This window comes from Octodon degus, unplaced genomic scaffold (assembly GCF_000260255.1).
Source record: "Octodon degus isolate 3935 unplaced genomic scaffold, OctDeg1.0 scaffold00058, whole genome shotgun sequence".
Lineage (NCBI taxonomy): Eukaryota > Metazoa > Chordata > Mammalia > Rodentia > Octodontidae > Octodon > Octodon degus.
The window spans coordinates 375033-382265 of record NW_004524634.1 but is presented as its reverse complement, the minus strand read 5'-3'; the positions used below and the strand labels follow the sequence as shown (position 1 = coordinate 382265).

General features: G+C 42.7%; 1 pseudogene; it reads right to left on the bottom strand.

Moving 5' to 3' along the window:
- Positions 1–5431: 5431 nt before the first annotated feature.
- On the bottom strand, positions 5432–6786 carry LOC101572946 (annotated as a pseudogene).
- Positions 6787–7233: the final 447 nt, after the last annotated feature.

The following is a 7233-nucleotide window of genomic DNA, read 5'->3' as shown; positions in this document are numbered from 1 at the left end:
CTAGATCTGTGTCACAACAGGTGACAAAGTGTTAGGAGTGACAAAATAAACCATAAAATATGATTATGGGCTATTATTTTTCTTTCCAGTTGTTGCTTATGATTCATTTGTTGGTTGTAAAGTCAATTCAATAGGCTGCTGCCAGTGTTACAAAATAAAATCAGAAAATGTATTACAGGGCTGGGGAGACAGCTCAGTGATCTATGCCTGGCAAGTGCAGGCACTTGGGTTCAATCCCTAGCACCATCTGTCAGCCAGGCCTGCACAGGGCATACTGAACTAGCCACCAAAACTGGGTGTGGTGGTGCACAACTGTGTCCCAGTGCTAGGGAGGCTGAAACAGGAGGATCACTGTGATCTGAGTTGCGTATTCACACCCTGTACCAAATACATAGCATAAAAAAACGAAAGGAAAATTACTACAAGTAGTTAAACATATTGTTTCACAAAAGTTTTGCTCCAGATTACATATATCCCACACACAGAGGCATACACAGGCAATTATTTCTCAGACTCTTGGATATTTGTTCCAAGACATTCTGAAGATAGCAAAATCTGCAGATGTGCAAATCACCCACCCACGTTTTCCTATCTACTTTAAATCATCTCTAGAGGACTCAAAAATACAATGTAAGAGCTATGGAAATAGCAAATGTTATTTAGGGAATAATGACAAGAAAAACATTGGCGTGTATTCCATATGGACACAGTTTTCAAAACCGTTTTCATTGTGCAGTTGGCTGCATCTGCATGTGTGGATCCTGTGGATACAGAGCACTGGCCAGATACTTAAGCATACATTAGTGTGTGTGTGTGTTGAGACTAAAGGGTGAAATATATTTCCTAGATGGAATGTGGTAGAAAAGTTTGAAAGCAAATATTTTACATGCATAAACAATGCAAAAACAATATTTTGTGTTGTCTATTATTTATTTATTTTATTATTATATTTTTTTCTTTTATTTATTTGGTATTGGGTCTGGTTATGCAGCTTGGACTCATAATGATCCTCCTGTCTCAGCCTTCCCAGCAATGGAATTATAGGTATACACCACTATGCCCAGCTTTGGTGGCCAGCTCTGCGTGGGGCTGGCACAGCATGTGATACTGGGGATTGAGCCCTGGTCCTTGCACTTTCCAGGCAGGCACTTAGACCACTGAACTATCTCCCCAGCCCCAAAACAGTATTTTCTGTTTATAGATCCAAAAGAGAAAGTTAGATACCAGCATTAAAATAATGGTTTACTCTGGAATTAGGGGTAGGGGAATGGTGGGGGAAGAGAAAGTTCACTTTTCTGTGGCAAAAACCCTGCAGACTCTGAGAAGTCCGAAGCGGTGGCTTCTGCCAACTGGTATGGTCCTAGTGCTGTTGCTTCACTTCCACTTGGTATTGCTGCAGAGTAAAAACTCTTCTCCAAGTAGGCCACAAAGTATCTGAAGGCAAATATGGACCTTAAACTTTCATCATCCCCTTCCGCTGAGGGATTATGATCCGATATTGCCCGCTTTCCCAGTGCAGTTTGCTGGAGCTAATTCTCATCAGTTACGTGGAGTGGGGATCTCCTGGGGCTTGGGGAGGAAATTTCCTCACACTTTCCATTACTTTTTCCCAGAGACACGGTGTTGGCCGAGTGACAGCTGCTCTTCTCGGCAGTCTGATGAGAAGCAGAGCTCAAGGCAGAGGCGAAAACAGCGCTGTGTGGCCAGTGCCACTTCTCAGAGTTTTAAGAAAGTCAGTGCAATTTCAGGATCTTTTTTTTTTTTTTTTTCCTGAAAGGCAACTTATGATGTCAAACTTGAAGAGGAACAAAAACCATTCCTCTTGCCAGCACAGGAATTTGGGCCAAGATGGCAGCTGCCATGTGTCTCTTTCTTTCTTGGTCAAGAGCTCTTGCCCGTCCGCATCCCAAGTGTGGGCCTTGGTCTCTGGTGGTGGGCATGCACATCTGCCACCCTTTCCTCACTGAAGAGTGACTCACCAGCTCCCACACCCCGCGGGGTCTGCAGAGCGCTTCTGCTTCGTGTTTCCCATCTTCAGGGGGTGGGCACCCCACTGGAAGGTGCCACCCTGCCTGCTTGCAGGCTCTGACATGCCGCTCTTTCCTACCCCTTCTGCTGTGAGGCTGGAATGACAGTACTTCCTCAAATACGCAGGAAATTTTAGACTTCCAAAGACTGCCACAAGTGTAGTCTTTCATCCTCCATAAAGTCTGTGTTTAAGGAATTTGTTGTAACTTTTAAAGAAAAGTTATAAAATCAAAATAAGACATTAACCACCCCCCCCTTTTTTTTTAAAAAAAAAAAGGAAATGTTATAGAATGGCTGACATAGAAAAGCTACCAGCTCGCATTCATTCCCATCCATGCCAACTTTGGATTCTGTGTTAGTCTCTTTCCTGGTTGCTGGGATAGAATACCTAACAACCACAATTTATGAGTGGCTTATTTTGGCTCATGATTTCAGAGGGTTCAGTGCATGGCGAATTGTTGGCTCTGAGGAAGAAATGGCATGACAGAGGAAAAGTGCGGCAAACAAAAGTTGTGCTGGATGAAAGCAGCTCGCCAGTGGCAACCAGAAACAGAGAGAGACAGGAGGAGGCAGGGATAGGCCTACACCATGCAGGTCACATCCCCGGGGACCTGCATCTTCTGACCAGCCCCACCCCCCACAGAAAACCCAGCTCTCAGTAGCTCAGCTAAAACAGCATATTAGTCCTCTGTTGCACATGCAGCCCATGATCCATTCACCTTCCAAAACCTCCACCTTTAGTGCGGGCTGGTACAACCACTCTGCAAATCAGTGTGAAGAGTCTTCAAAAAGGTAGGGTTGGAGGGAGGTCCCTTTCAACCCAGCTATTCACCTGCTGGGCATTTTCCCAGAAGAACTGAACACATCATACTACAGTGATATATGTGCACTTTTTCCCCCCAATTGTAATTTTTCAATTATTTATTTAGTTCATACAGAGTCTCGCTACCCAGTTCAGTAGTGATCCTCCTGTCTCAGCTGTCCTAGAGCTGGGATTACAAGTATGCACCCCCACACCCAGTTTTGAGATGTCACTGAGTACCTGGGGTTCTGAGACATGCACAGCATGCGGTACTGGGGATTGAACCCAGGTCCCTACACTTGCCAGGCATATGCTTAGGCTGCTGAGCTATCTCCCTAGTCCTGCACCCATGTTTTTTTTCCCATAATTTTATTGAGAAACAAATAGCAATGAGACAGTTTCAAACCAAATTGGTAGGACAGTTTCAATAATTAACACATTGCATACATTCTTCCTAGTGGTTAATTGCTGTACAAGATGCAGACATGATATCCTTTTTACAAACACTATTAGAACAAATCCCTGTATTCATTAAGAGAATGTAACTATATATCTATCCTAGCCATTTTGAATACACAGATACAAAATGGACATTCATCTGTATACCCTTTTTTGGTTAAGTTCCGTTATTTGAATATTATAGGTGTGTTAACTCAGCAAAATATTCTAAAAGAGTCCAGTAGTCCATAATAGTATTGGGTCTTCCACTTCACTGGCAATGTCAGAAATTATTGACCTGAGTCTCCTACAGCTCAACATAACAGCATGGCTTTACTTCTTATACTTCGTTTTTATACTTTTCTGCTGGATGGCTAAGATCAAGGTAAACCAGGACCTATGCAACAAGAGTTACATCTTATACTTCATTTTTATACTTTTCTGCTGGATGGTTAAGACCAAGGTAAAGCAGGACCTATGCAACAAGAGTTGTAGCTTTTGGGTGTGATAAGGTCAGTGAAATCCCCTCAGGATTTATCCTGAGATCCTGTACTTCAGATTGTAGAACCTTTGTCAGTGTCAGCCATGTGGATGAGTCACAGCCATTGCTTGGCCAATGTGCTCTCTGTGAAAGCCTGAGAGAATGTTTTCTCTCTGTGTGACTCTCCTTAGGCACACTCTATATCATCGATCACTTTCCTCTTTGGCCCCATAATCTTGATCAGAAAATTTGGGACGCTACTGAGTTACGTGATGCTACAGTACAAGTTCTCCTATGTCCTGAGTCTTAATTGACCTTGGAAGGCTAGGGCCTTAATGTTGGCTTTCCTAGCAGCCCTCCTTAGTGAATTTCATTTATGACTGTTCATTGCAAATGTATAAGCAGATATAGATATTTCTTGTCTCAGGAGAATGGCATGCAGTCTTTCCCATTAAGTATGATGCCAGCTGTGAGTATTTTTTCATGTATTTGCTACTGGATCTCACTACGCAGCTCGGATTCATAGTGATCCTCCTGTTTCAGCTTCCCCAGCTCTGGGGTTATAGGTGTTTCACTCATGTTTATATATGCTTTTATTTTTAATGTATTTGGTAGAGGATCTCATTACACAGCTTGGATTTATAGTGATCCTCTTGTTTTTCAGCCTCCCCAGTGCTGGGATTAGAGGTGTGTGCCACCATATGGTCTTGGTGGCCCGCTGAACCCCCCACCTCAGGGGCAGGGGTGGGGCCAGTGTAGCATGTGGTACTTGGGATTGAACTCTGATCCTTGTGCTTGCCTAAGTTATCTCACAGGTCCTGTATTTGTTTACAATTTGTCATAGCTAAATCTCAGAGGCAGCACAAATGCCCATTAACTGGGGAATGGATAAAGAACATGTGGTATTTTTATATAATGGAGTATTGTTTAGCTACAAAAAAGGAAAAATTTGAGGCTTTTGTTGGTAAATGGATGCAACTAGAGACCATACTCTTAAGTGAAATAAATCAGACCAGCACATGCAAACATATTGTCTCCTTAGTGTGAGAACCTGAAACAGAAAATAAAACCTGAAGAGTACAATAGATATTGGGAAAAGGGAATGAACCTGATCAAAAGGAAGGAATTACTGAGTTGAAAAGGACAGGAGATGGAGTTCGGGAAAGAGATATATCTATGTATGTAAGCAGGATGGTTTGGACGACTGTACCATAGATTTCTGCTGGTCTATTGAAAGGATCAGTTAATGCTTAATTTGTTTTATCTCCTTTTTCAATTCTTTGTCCTTTTTCTCTTCTTAATTTCTTTTTTTTTTTTTAGAATTATTTATTTATTTATTCATTCATTCATTCATTTTGTGTGTGTGGCCAGCTCAGCCCACCAGGGGGCGGGGCTGTCTGGCATGTGGTGCTGGGGGATTGAACCGTGGTCCCTGTGTTTTGCTTAGCTTAGCTTGTTCTAAGTAGGTGCTTTAGACCACTGAGCCATCTCACCAGCCCATCTCTTCTTAATTTCTTGTGTATTTCTTTTTTTAAAGGATTTTTATACTATATTTAAAAAATCATAAAATAAAAAAGGAATCAATCAACATATATATCAGAAGTCCCTCCAGCAGTCCCAGTATTCACCGGCTTTGCCCATTTCTGCTCACAACATAGATCTTTTAAGGATCACTGTCTTTGCTCAGTCCGTAGCTCATTTAAGGATCTCGGAGATGACTCTAGTCCTTAAAATCAAATTTGTTCTGCCAAATCCAAGACCCTGAATTTGTCCAAATTGTAGAAACATGCTTTTACCACCCGTCCACCAAAATACCTCCCACTTAGATCAACAACAGCTTTAATTGCTGATTCAACTCTCTCAAATTCTAAAAATATTCATACTGCTTCATCATCAGGGACACCAGGAATTTCACATATCACACATTTGCCAACTTTGCCATATTTTTCACATTCTTATTTGGTTTCAATTTCCAAATCTTCATCAACTTCTCCTGCACCAACCATGTTCCTCAATAGGACCACTTTAGTAGGACATTTAAGTATTTCAGTTAATGGATTTGAATCAGACTTCTTTGATGCATCTTGAGACTCACCCTTCTCCGTGGCATCACCCACAATGATCTTGCTGCCCCGTTTGCTGGTCTTCTCCACTGACAACGCGGTGCTCAGCCCCTGCTCGTGCTTCCCCAGACCCTGGCCTTCCCGGAAGCCATACTTCTGCATGATCTTATGTGCTACTGTGGCACCCATGTTAGCAAGGAAGGTTGCCGGGCCCAGTTGGAGACCTTGGCCTGTCCTGTTCCTCATACACTGGGGGAGGAATAGCAGCTTTGGAAGACTGTGATCGAGGTCTTGAGTCCTCTTCATAAGGAAAGTCTGGGGGTGACTCTTTGTCTTTTTGTACAAGAGAAGTAGGTGGTGCCTTAGCAGCTCCTCCCATACTTCTTTTTCTTCTCTCCCGCTCATGATCTTCATCTTCATCAGAATCTGGATCTGGTCACCTTGAAAATCCACTAGCTTCATGTCTGTCTTTACGCCTCTTTTCTCTTTCTTCTATTTCCTTTTGTCTCTCCAGCTCCCGCTGTCTCTGTCGTTCCTCTCTTTGGCGCTTTACTACTTTCTCATAGTCATTAGGAAACATAGGATCATATTCATCAGCTAAAGGAATGAGAACTTCTCCTGCAGAAAACCCACTGGGAACAGGGTCCTTCAGGCTTGCTGCAACATGTGGTGGTGTGTCCACAATCTGCCGGTCGTCTGCAGAGCCACCTCGTTTCAAGTCAAGGACAGGAGCAAGGACGGTACTTTGTTTTGTCCTTTGGCTCTTTGCCTGAGTGAGCGCTGCCTTCTTCACCTGAAGCTGAGACTGCAGAAGCTTGAAGTTTTTGGACCAGCCTTCTGTTTTTGAATCACTGGTTTCCACTCCCAGATCATCGTATAGGGACATCTTCTTTTGGATTAATGCCGGCCCACTGGGCCCACTCTGCCCATGGGCCATGGCGGCGGTAGCGCGGAGCCGGCTGCACTCCGCTGAAAGCCCAAGACCATGCCAGTAAGCGGAGGCGCCCACGCTCTACCGGGTTTGCAGGGTGCTCCGCAGGCCTCTTATGTATTTCTTTTTTTCTTTCTTCTTCCAATTTTGCATGCACATATCTGGTAATATGAACAACTAATTTGAGGATAACACTAGGCCTTACCACAACTACTGTGAAATTCATACTACTTTGTTTAAAGAAATGCTGTATCACTTGTAACTTTTCTGTTTTAATACTCTTTTTTGTACTCTTTTAAAAAATAAAACAGATTTAAAAAATGAAAAGATACATGAGACTTTTAGGGGACATTTTAGATCTAAACTGTAGCACCTAGAGGAATTCATTTACAATTGTTTCTTTATGTTTCATTTCATTTGTGTTACCATGACTTAATAAATGGAAAAGTTTGTTATTAAATCAGTAATACTCAGACTTCTTTCTGGGATG